The sequence below is a fragment of the Mirounga leonina genome, unplaced genomic scaffold (assembly GCF_011800145.1).
Source record: "Mirounga leonina isolate KUSES-001 unplaced genomic scaffold, KU_Mleo_1.0 Mir_176, whole genome shotgun sequence".
In the NCBI taxonomy this organism is placed as follows: Eukaryota; Metazoa; Chordata; class Mammalia; order Carnivora; family Phocidae; genus Mirounga; species Mirounga leonina.
This window is the reverse complement of record NW_023270454.1, coordinates 39786566-39800064: the sequence shown is the minus strand read 5'-3', so window position 1 is coordinate 39800064 and position 13499 is coordinate 39786566. Positions and strand designations below refer to the sequence as shown.

The window sequence follows — 13499 nt, the reverse complement described above, 5'->3', positions numbered from 1 at the left end:
TTCTTAGTGTCCTTATCTGCATTTGGTTTTGGAATAATGCTGGCCTCATAAGTTTGGGAGAGTTCTGTCTTCAATTTCTGGAAGCATTCAGAAAAGATTGGCATTAAATTTTCTTTAAATATTTGGTAGAATTCACTGTGAAGCCATTAAGTTCTGAGCTTTTCTTTGTTGAGAGGTTTTTGGTTACTGATTCAATGTCTTTTTGGTCTGTTAAAATTTTCTATTTCTTCGTGATTCACACTTGGTAGTTTACTTCTGTTATTTTGTTACTTGTTTTCTATGTGCTCTATAGCTTTTTTGTTCTTCATTTTCTGCACTACTGTATTCTTCTATGCTTAGCTGATTTTTTTGTAGTGAAATGTTTAAATTCCTACAGTAGGGCTGTCAGCTGGGCTCTGCAGCTTGGTGGTACTGTAGGCTAGGCTCCAAGGCTGCCCAGGGTCACTGTTTAGGCTCCCTGCTTATGTGGGGTCAAAGGCTAACAGTTGGTCCAGTCTCCTGGCTTGACTCTCTGACCTAACAGGGTTGTAGGATGGGCTCTGTAACTGCCCATATCCTCTGCCCAGGCTTCTTGGAGAGGCAGGGACTGGAGGCTATGCTCAGCAATTGGGCAGTGTTGTGAGTTTGCTTTCCTATCTGCATGGGGTGGTAGAATGGGTTCCAGGGCCAGTATGGCTTATTCCCTGGAGACTGAAATCAGGCAGAACTAGAAATTGGGCCCTCTGGCCAGAAAGGGCTACCAGCTCAGCTCTGCAGATGGGCAGAGAAGCTGCCTGGGATCTCTGCTCAGAGGCCACTGCAAGAATGTGGTTTGCCAAGATCTCAGTGCTGGGTGCTATAAACACCACTCCCCTTCTCTGTCTCTCTCTGATCTCCAGAAGTCAAGCCTCACAGATTCCCCCCTTTGATTCCTGTCAGGCAAGACCTGAGTGGGCCTCCTGGGATGCGTCCTGCAACTGGTGGGGTGCTGAATGTCCATCTTAGGCTCTCTTTACCCATTGGTGAAACCCTAGGTCTAGGGGGACCTTTCCATGCAGCACTGTGTTGACCTGAGGGCAAACAATGTAGCCAGAGGGTAGCCATCTCTCTTACCTTCTTATGCTGTCCTTCTCAGTCTCTGTGGTCAAGGGGCCTGCTTCAGCTTCCTCCCCAGGTTCTGGGATTTTCACGATAGTACCTTGTCTATGGACAGTTGCTAACTGTTCTTCCTGTGAGGGAAATGAAGTCGGGAATGACCTATATTGCCATCCTGATGGTGTTACAACCTCCAACATTCTCTATTCGCTACATACACTTGTGACTACAGCAGTCATTACAAAAAGGGAGAATTGCAAAGAACCCAAACTTTTTTGCCCTGCACTAATCTTCTCTGAGTGATTTCATTTTTTATTTTAAAATAAATAATTGACGATAATTTTGATCCTGGAAGATGCTTGTGATACGAGAATGAGAATAACAGAATTGCATTTACAGCTCTTATAATATTTACACACATGGAAGACAATACCGCAAAAATGAAATAGCTGTGCTGGAGAAGAGAAGGAAAAAGAAAAAAAGTTGTGTTCCTTGTGACAAAGACAAGCCTGCTGTAACAGATACACCAGGCAGTACAGTGGCTTAAAGAACAAAAATGTTTATTTTCCTTCACAGCAGTCCAGGGCAGGGAGGCTGGCAATTCCGCTCCCTGTGGCCACCCAGGGACCCAAGCTCCCTCTGCCTTATTCCCATGGCAGTCCCTAGGGCGTTGTTCTCATCTGCTGGGTGCAGTCATGCTTTTGTTCAGCTTGAAGGAAAGGGAAAATGTGGAGGAATTTTTGCAATATCATAGGGCCCAGATTTAGAAGCGGCACTCATTAGTTCTGCTCATGTTCCTTTGGTGAATATTGTCACGGGGCAACACTTAACTGCAAAGAAGCCTGGGAATTGCAGTCTAGCTGGGCAGCCTTGTGCAGAGAACAAAGTAGAGAATGGATTTTGGTTCATAGTCTTCCTGTTGTAGCCATCAATCACGGGGACCTGTGCTTGGTTACCTGTAAATATTGCCACCTTTAGTCCCCATGACCCCATGTCCCAGGCCCCCTCACATGTAGTAGTTAGCAAGCATGTGTTCCTTTTGCCGTCCGGATGACCTTTCAGCAAAGAGCTATTCTGAGAGTTTATCTTAAGATGTTGTGGAAGGGGACTCTTAACGAGACTGAGATACAAAATAATGGAGAACCACTGCTCCATACATTAGGACTTTTATACTCTACAAATTTTTTTCCATCATTCATCCTCATCAATATCTAGTTTCTAAAGTAAATTTGCTTTTCATATTTAAAAAAATTCAAATAGTTTTTTTTAAAGGTTTTATTTATTTATTTGACTGAGAGAGTGTGAGAGAGCTAGAGAGAGCACAAGCAGGGGGAATGGCAGAGGGAGAGGGAGAAGCAGGCTCCCCGCTGAGCAAGGAGACCAGTGCGGGGCTCGATCCCAGGACCCTGGGATCATGACCTGAGTCGAAGGCAGATGCTTAACCCACTGAGTCACCCAGGTGCCCCCAAATAGTTTTTATATCAGAAATTTGATTAGGGAACATAACTGAGTTACTTTACTAAATATGAATATGAAATCTGAATATGGATTTTTAGTATCAATATAAGAGAATTAACAGTTTTTGCCATTTCCTAACTTTTAAGCTGTAAGAATACCTCCTCACACCCATGCACACCAGTTAACTAAACCATAAATTTTAGTGTCATTCTTGGGTGCCTGCTAAATCTGATAACTCATCAAGTGCTGGCAATTTTACTCCTTAAGTGTGTCTTCTCATTCCTTTCCCGCTACTCCCCCCTCCCTTAGAATGCTTCAGCAGACTCCTGCTGGTTTCTCCATGTCCGGTCCTGCTCTGTTCTGATCTGTCTGTATGCCATTGCCAGAAAGACACTTTCTACAAACCTGATCATATAACTGTCTGACTCACCACTGTTCTAGTAGCTTCCCAGTGTCTTCAGAATGTGGACCACGTTTCATTTGTTTTTACTGATATTTTCCACCTCATACTCCACCATACTGAACTCTGTGCAGGTCTCAACTATGTCATGTGCTCCTTTTTTTTTTTTTTTTAAAGATTTTATTTATTTATTTGACAGAGAGAGACACAGTGAGAGAGGGAACACAAGCAGGGGGAGTGGGAGAGGGAGAAGCAGGCTTCCCGCAGAGCGGGGACCCGCCCGATGCGGGGCTCGATCCCAGGACCCTGGGATCATGACCTGAGCCGAAGGCAGTCGCTTAATGACTGAGCCACCCAGGTGCCCCTCATGTGCTCCTTTAGTTCTGAGTCTTTGCATATGCTTTTCCCTCTCACGTGGCTAACTCCTAGTGTACCTGCAGGTCTAACTTTTGACACCAGTTTAATCAGGAGCTTCACTCTGCCCAGAGAAGAGCTAATTGCCCTGCCTGCATGCTTCCTTCACATCAGTTCTTCAACCAATCTCAGCATTTACTTCAGTGTCTTGTGAACTGAAGGCAGAAATCGGTTGATTTGCCTATCTCTAATTAAACCGTGGGCTCCTTGAAGGTAGGGGTTGTGTCTTATTTGTTTAATCCTCAGTGCCTGGCATTAGTCTGGCACAAGATAGGCACTCAAATATTTTTCTTGGATGGAAGATTGGAAAGTCCTGACTTACCAACTATGCCCTTGTATTTCTTAGGCAGAAGTGATAGGAGTATCTATTTACTCTGATGTCAGCCTTTCTGAGCCTGCTGAGCAGTCAAATGAACAATTCAGGGCACTCTGACTAACAGAGATGACAGGAATAATTGCTTGTCCCCAGTGACGGAGCCATAAGTAATCTGAATAAATCATGGTTATGGTCCTGGTATAGATGCCCTGAAAATGGTCTAAGGACTCAGCAACTCTCTCAAAATTAAGACAAATTTCAATCTTGGCTGCTCGAAGTGTTTTCTGGCACATATATTTCTGAGCACCACACCTGGCAGAAAGATAGTATCATAAAACTGAACCCGATTGTGTTAGACAAGCAAACTGTGCTTCTGGTAATTGAAGCACAAAAGCTGCATTTGTATTCTCATTCCTTGAGGTACATAGTGGTGACTAATAAAGAAATACCTGAGACAGGTGTCAGTCCAGGGCAGGGTTAGGTCTTAAATCTGGCTGCTGAATACAGGCCCATTGACCTTTTCAGTATCCGGTGAACTCTATTTTGAAAACAGATTTGATCTTTAAATTATGACTGGAAAAATCTTAGCTGAGCACAGCTTCCCACCAATTGCCCCACTCTCCCACAAGAGAATAATCGTCTCTATCTTTAAGAAATTACAACTATCCTCTCTGAATAAGGAGGCTCCCTATGTCAGATAATTTTGTAATTGCCAGGCTTCGCTTTGAAGTTACTGTGTCAGATAGAGTTGAGTTCTCTTCTAAATGCAAAAAACTCTGAATAAGTAGAGGCTTAAACAAATTGGAGGCTTTGTTTTTCTCATGTAGTAAGTTCAGAAGTAGAAAATCCAGAGCTGATAAAGTAGCTCCAGAATGCCATCGGGACTGTTATGGGTTGAATTGTGCCCCCCCCCCAACACACACACAATGGTGCTGAAGTCCTAACCCCCCAGGACCTGTGAATGTGACCTTATTTAGAAATAGGGTCTTTGCAGATGTAGTCAAGTTAAGATGAGGTCATTAGGATCCAATATGACTGATGTCCTTCTGAGAAGAGGAAAATGTAGATAGAGACACACAGGAAGATGGTCATGTGAAGACAGAGGCAGGGATTGGAGTTATGTTGCTAGGAGCAAAGGAATACCTGGGGCCACCAGGATCTAGAAGAGCCAAGGGAGCCAAGGGAGCATGGCCCTCCCGACATCTTGATTTCAGCTGTGGGGCCTCTAGCACCATGAGCAAATAGGCTTCTGCTGCTCCAGGTTTGTTATTCAGCTTTGGTTCTCTGTTACGGTGGCCTTAGGAAACAAATACACTTCTGTGCTCAGCTGTGCTTGTTGCCTTGTATTCACACGGTGGCGGCTCCACCTCTAGTATTGTGTCCCAGTTCCAGGCAGGAAGAGGAGAAGAGCTAAGGTGTGAAAGATACTTGCTAGCAGAGTCTACCATCTTTGAAAGAGCTTTACAGGAAGGCTCATTCAGCAACTTCTGCTTCCATTGGTGAGAGTACATGAAGTGACAGTATAGTAGTTGAACTCAGCATTGGCATACATTACAGTAGAGTGGTCTTAGCAAGGAGGAGGGGAAAATGGATATTGTGTGGACACTAATAGTGTTTCTTTTTTTATTTTTATTTTTTTAAATTTTTAAATTTTTTTGAAGACTTTAAGTGGCAGGCAGAGGGATAAGCAAGCTCCCTGCTGAGCAAGGAGCCCAATGTGGGACTTGATCCCAGGACCCCGGGATCATAAGCTGAGCCGAAGGCAGACGCTTAACTGACTGAGCCACCCAGGCACCCCTATTTTTTTTAAGATGTTTATTTATTTATCTGATTGAGAGAGAGAGAACACACAAGCCGGGGGAGCGGGAGAGGGAGAAGCAGGTTTCCCGCTGAGCAGGGAGCCCAATGCGGGGCTCGATCCCAGGACCCTGGGATCACAACCCCAGCTGAAGGCAGATGCCCAGCCGACTGAGCCACCCAGGCGCCCTAACACTAATAGTGTTTAAAACAATTCTCACCTTATTAAGTGAGAGGTTCATAAATAATTTTAGGATAGGGTAAAAGTAAGAGCTCCCAAATTAATAGATTCTCACATGCTTCTCTCTAAAATATTAAAAATTATGGACTCTAAATACTGAGAGCACATTTAAAGCCTGTCTAATCAAACTCTCTCACTTTATACATGAAGAAGTCAGAGACGTGTAAGCAGGGTAGCCAGAGTTCACAAAAGTAGTTAGTAGCAGAACCCTTGATTCTCACATGTGAACTCTTGCCATTATACTTGCTTCAGTAACTAACACACTTGTGCGGTGATCTTTGGAAGGTAAGACCCTAATAATTTCTTTACCAAGTTACATGCTAAGACTCTTCTAGACACACAAAAAACACTGACCTATATAGCTAAGTGTGAAATCTACTCGCTTTCTTGTGGTTTTTTAATTAATTAATTATTTATTTATTTTTAAGATTTTATTTATAAATAAATAATCAAGAGAGGGAACACAAGCAGAAGGCAGAGGGAGAGGGAGAAGCAGGCTTCTTGCCGAGCAGGGAGCCCGATGTGGGGCTCGATCCCAGGCCCCTGGGATCATGACCTGAGCCGAAGGCAGATGCTTAACGACTGAGCCACCCAGGCGCCCCTGTTGTGTGTGTCTTTTTTTAAGACTTATTTTTTCATTTGAGAGAGAGAGAGAGAGCAAGCATGAGCACATGGGAAGGGGCAGAGGGAGAGAGAGAGAAACTTTAGCAGACTGCACTGAGCGCTGAGCCAGACGTGGCGCTCAATCCCACCACCCCAAGATCACAACCTGAGCTGAAACCAAGAGTCGGATGCTTAACCAACTGCACCACCCAGGGCCCCCTACTCACTTTGTTTTTTATGTCTGATTTCCAAGGTTGAAGTAGAAAATGAAAGTTTCAGCCATAAATCATAGGGGCAGCAACTTAGATGATGACCAATATTTGGGAAAGAAACCCAAACAAACAAAAAACCCTGATAATTTTCATGTGAATCAGTCTATTCAACTTTCCTTATTCCATGATTAGATTCCTAGACCAAGGAATTAAAATGTAAAAGTTCAGCTGATTTTAGACTCCCCAAAAGGGTGAGGAAAGTAATTTACTCACACCTTTCTGAAAAAGCTATTTGTTCAAGTCTTAGAGTTTGGAGAGTGTCACGGAAGACCCTTTGGATTAATAGATGTCCCTGAAATTGGTCTCTTAGTGTTAGAAGTTCAAAAGACTTTATGATTAATGTACAACAAGTACCCTGCAAAGTTATGGAGCATGACATCTTACATAAAATAAAATATATTTATCATTTAGATAAGATATGATATGTTCATTTCATGAATAAAAGTTACTCCCACGATATAGATAGTGGTCATATCATGAAACCTAACCTGCTCACCAATAGTACAAGGATATTAACCTATCCGTTAGGTTAGGAAAACAAACCACCATCCTAAATCAGAGGTTAATAGTAGTCCACAGTTTCCTGCAATGTAAGCACTGTTTTTGAACTGAGCCGATGAAACTTGCATGGAAAAATTTGCTTCAGAATGATATGTGCTCTAATACTCAGGGGTACTATTCTCTGAGTCATTATAATTTTGGCTTATATTCTGCTGAATTAAGCATTGCCTCAGAATGAGGAGTCATGAGACAACCTGAGGCTAGCAGATCAGAACAGGGAGACTCAGGGAGAAAATAATCAGCAGCTTGTCCTGGGACGTTTCTTCTCTACAAGCTGCGGCTTCTTCCACACACCTGCCAGGGCAGGTTAACTAATTTTTTATTGTATTTTTTAATAGACAGTAGTTTTCAATGGTTTGATAGTCGAAAGATACAACAGAGGAGGCAGGGAAGAATCTCCCTCATTCCTGCTCCCAGCCATCCTTTTCCTAAGGCAGCTCATGTTACCAATTTTTAATGTACTGACATAACATTGTATTGATGTATTTATTTATTTTTGTACTCATTTACTCTTTATTATGTAAAATTTCTAACATACATAAAAGTAGAGAAAATAGCAAAACAAATAATAATCATCCATTTATGGTCATCTTTCATTTCTCTACTGGATTATGATGAAGGAAATCCTAGACATCATGTTTTATCTATAAACATTTTAGTATGTCTATTAAAAATAACTATTTTTAAAAAGCCAACTATAATACCAGTATCATATCCCCCAGTTAACAATAATTCCTTAATATTGTCAAGTAACCAATCATCAAATAAATCAGTTTTGGTCTGATCATCTCATTATTTTTTTTTCTTTTATACAGTTGGATCCAAACAGGGTCTGCACATTGTATTTGATTGATAAATCTCTTAAGTATCTTTTTTTTTAAAGATTTTATTTATTTGTCAGAGAGAGAGATGAGAGAGATACAGAGGACAAGCAGGGGGAGTGGCAGGCAGAGGGAGAAGCAGGCTCCCCACTGAGCACGGAGCCCAATATGGGACTCAGTCCCTGTACCCTGGGATCATGGCCTGAGCTGAAGGCAGACATTTAACCAACTAATCAACCCAGGCATCCCAGTATCTTCTTTTTTTTTTAAAGGGGGAGAGAGAGGGAGGGGAAGGGCAGAGAGAATCCTAAGTAGGCTCCACATCTAGTGCAGAGCCTGACGTGGGGCTCGATCTCACGACCCTGAGATCATGACGTGAGCCAACATCAAGAGTCAGACACTTAACTGAGTGCACCACCCAGACGCATCTTAAGTATCTTTTAATCTATAGGTTCACCTTTCCTGTTTTTCTTTTTTTCTTCCTTGCGATTTATTTATTGAACAACCTGGATTTTTCATCCTGTGAAATTTCTCACATTCTGGACTTAGCTGATTGCATCTTTCCAGGGAATTTTTTAAATTTCAAATTTAAAGCAATTTATTACCTGTTTCTTTCATTTCTGGATTTAGTTATTCAATATGTTTTATCTTGCCTGGACGAAAATGAATAATTGATAACAATGAAAAGTGAGGAGAATTTGCCATTTAACCCAAGTCAAAACTGTAGTTATCATTTCTTCCTTCCTTCCTTCTTTCCTTGCTTCCTTGCTTCTCTCCTTCCTTTTACACCCTCCATCCATCCATCTCAAACCCCTTTGGCCTTCCTTTCAAAACATATCCAAAATCCAAATACTTCTCCTCACCTCCATTTCTACCACCCTGGGCTCAGCCACCAGCATCTCTCACCTGTTCTCTCACAATGGCTTCCTGGTGTTTCTCCCTGCTTCTCTCCCTGTCCCCTTTACCTTTATGAGCAATAATCGTGCCTCAGATAAACCTCATTGGCTACAATATTGCCACTGCGCAAAGCTCCCCTTTACCTTTAGAACCAGAGTGATCCTGATAAAACCCAAATCAGATCATAACCCTCTTCGGCTCAGAAGCTTCCAATGGCTTCCTCCTTTACTTGGAGAAAAGCTGAAATCCTACACGACCCTTTATGATCTGCCCCTTACCTCTCTTTGACCTTATCCACTGACCACACTCATCCTCTCTCTCCACCCATATTGGCCTCTTTGTTTTCCTTAAACACATCAGCCATACTTTTTTTTTTTTTAAGATTTTATTTGAGAGAGAGAATGAGAGAGAGAGAGAGAGCACATGAGAGGGGGGAGGGTCAGAGGGAGAAGCAGACTCCCTGCCGAGCAGGGAGCCCGATGCGGGACTCGATCCCGGGACTCCAGGATCATGACCTGAGCCGAAGGCAGTTGCTTAACCAACTGAGCCACCCAGGCACCCCAATCATCAGCCATACTCTTATCCCACTCTTTCCTTTTCGGCAACACTCCTTCACCAGCTATCCCCGTGACTTGCCCCCTCATGGTCCATCAACAACTTGTTTAATTGTCACCTTCTGGCTGAGACTTCCCTGATCCCCCTGTTGAAAAGTGCAGCCCCTGCCCCCATATCCTGCATTCTCCCATCCCTTCTTACTCTGTCTTGTTTTTCTTCATAGCACTTGACAACTTCTCAAGTACTATGTAACTTACTTTTTTATTTGTTTTTCCTATCTCCCTTCATTGGAATGGAATCTTCATGAGCAAAGAGAGTTTTGTCCATTTTGTTCACTGTTATCTCCTCAGTGCCCAGAATAATACCCAATAAGCATACGTGAATAAATTTCAGATACTCAAGGAAATCTTCCTACTTTCTTCTGCATAAAACATTTATTTTAAGTTATCCTTGTCTAGAACATGAACAGAATAAAGCTTACAGCATTTGAGAGCTGGCTACTCTTGTGATCACTCTGTCTTTATTTATTCTCATTCTTTAGATAGAAATAAAGTTGATTTATTCATTGGGCAGAGTGGATAGTTGCTCAGGATTTGACCTCAAGAGCTATGGATTGAATTGTATCACCCCCAAATTCATATGTTGAAGTCCTAACCTACAGTACCTCAGAATGTAACCTTATTTGGAAGTAGGGTTGTGGCAGAGGTAATTATTAAGACAAGGTCACCTGGAGTAGGGTGGGCCCCTAATCCTATATGACTAGTGTCCTTATGAGAAAGGGGGACTTGGACACAGACACACATACAGGGAGAATGCCATGTCCAGATGAAGGCAGAGATCTGTAAGTCAAGGAATGCCAAAGACTGTCAGCAAACAACCAGAAGCTAGGAGAAGCATGGAACGGATTCTCCCTCAGAAGGAACCAATGTAGATAATAGCTTGAGCTCAGACGTCTAGCCTCCATTGCTCAGGACAATACTTTCTGTTGTTTAAACCACCTAGTTTATTGTACATTGTTATGGTAGCCCTAGGAAACGAATACAGGGCCCATGGAACCATGGCATCTTTGTTTTTATTTACAAGTAATTCACATAATTTGTGCAGATTGAGCATTCAACAAATATATGTTGAATGAGCAATGGGAATATAATGCTGTGAGTCTGCTTCACGGAGGACAAGGAAGATGGGAAATAGGAAATCATCAAAAAAGAAAGAAAGAAAGAGAAAGAAAAAGAAAGAAAGAAAGAAAGAAAGAAAGAAAAGAAAGAAAGAGAAAGAAAGAAAGAAAGAAAAAGAAAGAAAGAAAGAAAGAAAGAAAGAAAGAAAGAAAGAAAGAAAAAGAAAGAAAGAAAGAAAGAAAAAGAAAGAAAGAAAGAAAGAAAGAAAGAAAGAAAGAAAGAAAGAAAGAAAGAAAAGAAAGAAAGAAAAAGAGAGAAAGAAAGAAAAAAGAAAGAAAGAAAGAATCATCACTAGATTAAAACTCCCACCAGGGCAGTGCGCATGTCATTTAGTATTTAATTCCTAGCATAGAACTTGCTTCTCGTCCACATTTGCTGAATCAAACTGAGTGTCAGGCAGAGCAGGTAGCTCTAGGCCAAGCAAGTGATGCTGAGTGGAAGAGGTGCTGGTGCTTCCTGATGCATTCATGAAGCTTAACCAACTGTCCTGATTCCACACTATCAGGAGTCTCAGTGCCAACAGATTATCATGGTTCTGCATTGCTACTCAATTTCACTTTGTTCAGGGATATCGTATGTGGTTTTTAAAATATGTTTTTAGGGCCTTTGCTAGATACAGATTTGTTTAATCTTTAATCAAGTGACCCAACATTCCTTCAAACTCAGATGTGTTATTCTGATGTTAAATTAGTGTGTTGTATTTCTTTTCTTTTTTTTTTTTTTTAAAGATTTTATTTATTTATTTGCGCGCGAGAGAATGAGAGACAGAGAGCATGAGAGGGAGGAGGGTCAGAGGGAGAAGCAGACTCCCTGCCGAGCAGGGAGCCCGATGCGGGACTCGATCCCGGGACTCCAGGATCATGACGTGAGCCGAAGGCAGTTGCTTAACCAACTGAGCCACCCAGGCGCCCTAGTGTGTTGTATTTCTAAAAAATTCACTTTCTTAAAGGCTGATGTGAATCCAAAACCATTCTTTCTTCAGAAAGACTGTTTGAAGCCATAGTAGGTATTCCTAATAGACCGCCTTTCTTGGTTGGTGATTTTACATCAGAAGAGAAAATAACGTTATTGTTATGGATTAAAATATCATGTTTTGAATGTCATTGCTATTAAATATCAAGGACATAGAAAACCAAAGTAATAGTGGCAAAAATATAGGATGAAAGTAATGAGATCCAATACAGTGTTTTTGAACTGTGCCCATTCATGTGAGTTCGGAATGGGTGTAATTGTCTGCACAACTCAGGTAAATTTTTTTCTCATCAAAAAGATTTTTAGGGCGCCTGGGTGGCTCAGTTGGTTGAGCGACTGCCTTCGGCTCAGGTCATGATCCTGGAGTCCCTGGATCGAGTCCCGCATCGGGCTCCCTGCTCAGCAGGGAGTCTGCTTCTCCCTCTGACCCTCCCCCCTCTCATGTGCTCTCTCTCATTCTCTCTCACACAAATAAATAAATAAAATATTTTTAAAAAATAAAAAAAAAATCCCACTGCAGGGGCGCCTGGGTGGCTCAGTCGGTTAAGCGACTGCCTTCGGCTCAGGTCATGATCCTGGAGTCCCGGGATCGAGTCCCGCATCGGGCTCCCTGCTCGGCAGGGAGTCTGCTTCTCCCTCTGACCCTCCCCCCTCTCATGTGCTCTCTCTCATTCTCGCTCTCTCAAATAAATAAATAAAATCTTTTAATAAAAAAAAAAGATTTTTAAAAAGAAATCATGATTTTTTTATATGCCCTAAATTTTCAAATGTCTCTATTATCTACCTGTGGTTAACTAAAAATGGCCACAACTTCCTTGATAATTTATCCCTTGAGGAGTGTGACATGATTCCCTTCCCCTTGACCCTGGCTGACCTGTGACGCTCTGCCAGTCTTGGGCCTAGACATTAGGAGCCTGGAAGGTTTGGTCTGGTCCTCTTATACCCTCAGTTCTTAGGTAAGGATTTTGGTAGTCCCGAGGCTACCACACTATGGGAGGACACAAATTGGCCACAGGAGGAATCTGGGGGGGCGGGATTTGAGGGGGGAGAGAGAGAGGCAGTTCTCTCTTTCCATTTCTCTAGCCCCCAGTCATTTGGGTTATCCCAGCTGAGGCCTCAGACACTGTAGAACAGAGACAAACTGTCCCCACCGTGTCCTGTCCATTTCCAAACCCTCAGAAGAGTAAGACATCATAATAATAACTTGTTGTTTAAAGCCACTAATGTTTGGAGTAGTTTGTGATGCACCAGTTGATAACTAGGACATCATCTTTCATGGGTAGTTTCAGGTTATGTCTTATAACTTCCCAGGAGTTCTCTTTATGGTATCCAATAATACCTCCAGTCTTCAAAATTGGAATTTCTTCCTTAGTTACATGATGCCTCCCAGCCCAGTATATACTGATTCATTTCTTGTCACTCAGTAATCAGCTGTTCAAACTATTTTGCCGTTTATTTGAAGCAAAAGATGCTAACGCATTATTTTGTGCACTTTTTTTTTGTTGTTGGCATGGCATGTACAATTAGGCTCACTAAATTATTGAAAAGAAAGAGTTTGTATCTCTGCTCATGGAACTTTTCTTTAATTGATCTCAGGAAAAAGTAGACTTCTTATTAGCACCAAAAATGTTAAAAACATTGCTCTTGGCTTCCAAGAAATACAATATCATATGTGTTTTGAAAACTGTGATTAGTGACTGGACTTGCTACCTTCCTTTCTGTGGTTACCAAAAACTACATAATATGCCAAACAGTTGTTCGGCACATTTGAATTTTCAATAAATGCTATTTATCACCACCCTCCTCTTTTTTTTTTTTTTTCTTTTTTGCTGCTATGTCGTATTCATACTTTTGGAAACCTAACGCCAGTTAAAAACCATAGTCTGTTGCACACGTGTATTTTAACCATTGGGAATGTGACCTTAGAAAAGCAAGTGTTT

The 13499-nt window shown here is 41.9% G+C and overlaps 1 pseudogene; it reads right to left on the bottom strand.

Moving 5' to 3' along the window:
- Positions 1–8909: 8909 nt before the first annotated feature.
- LOC118022603 lies at positions 8910–8988 on the bottom strand (annotated as a pseudogene).
- Between the last annotated feature and the right edge of the window lie 4511 nt (positions 8989–13499).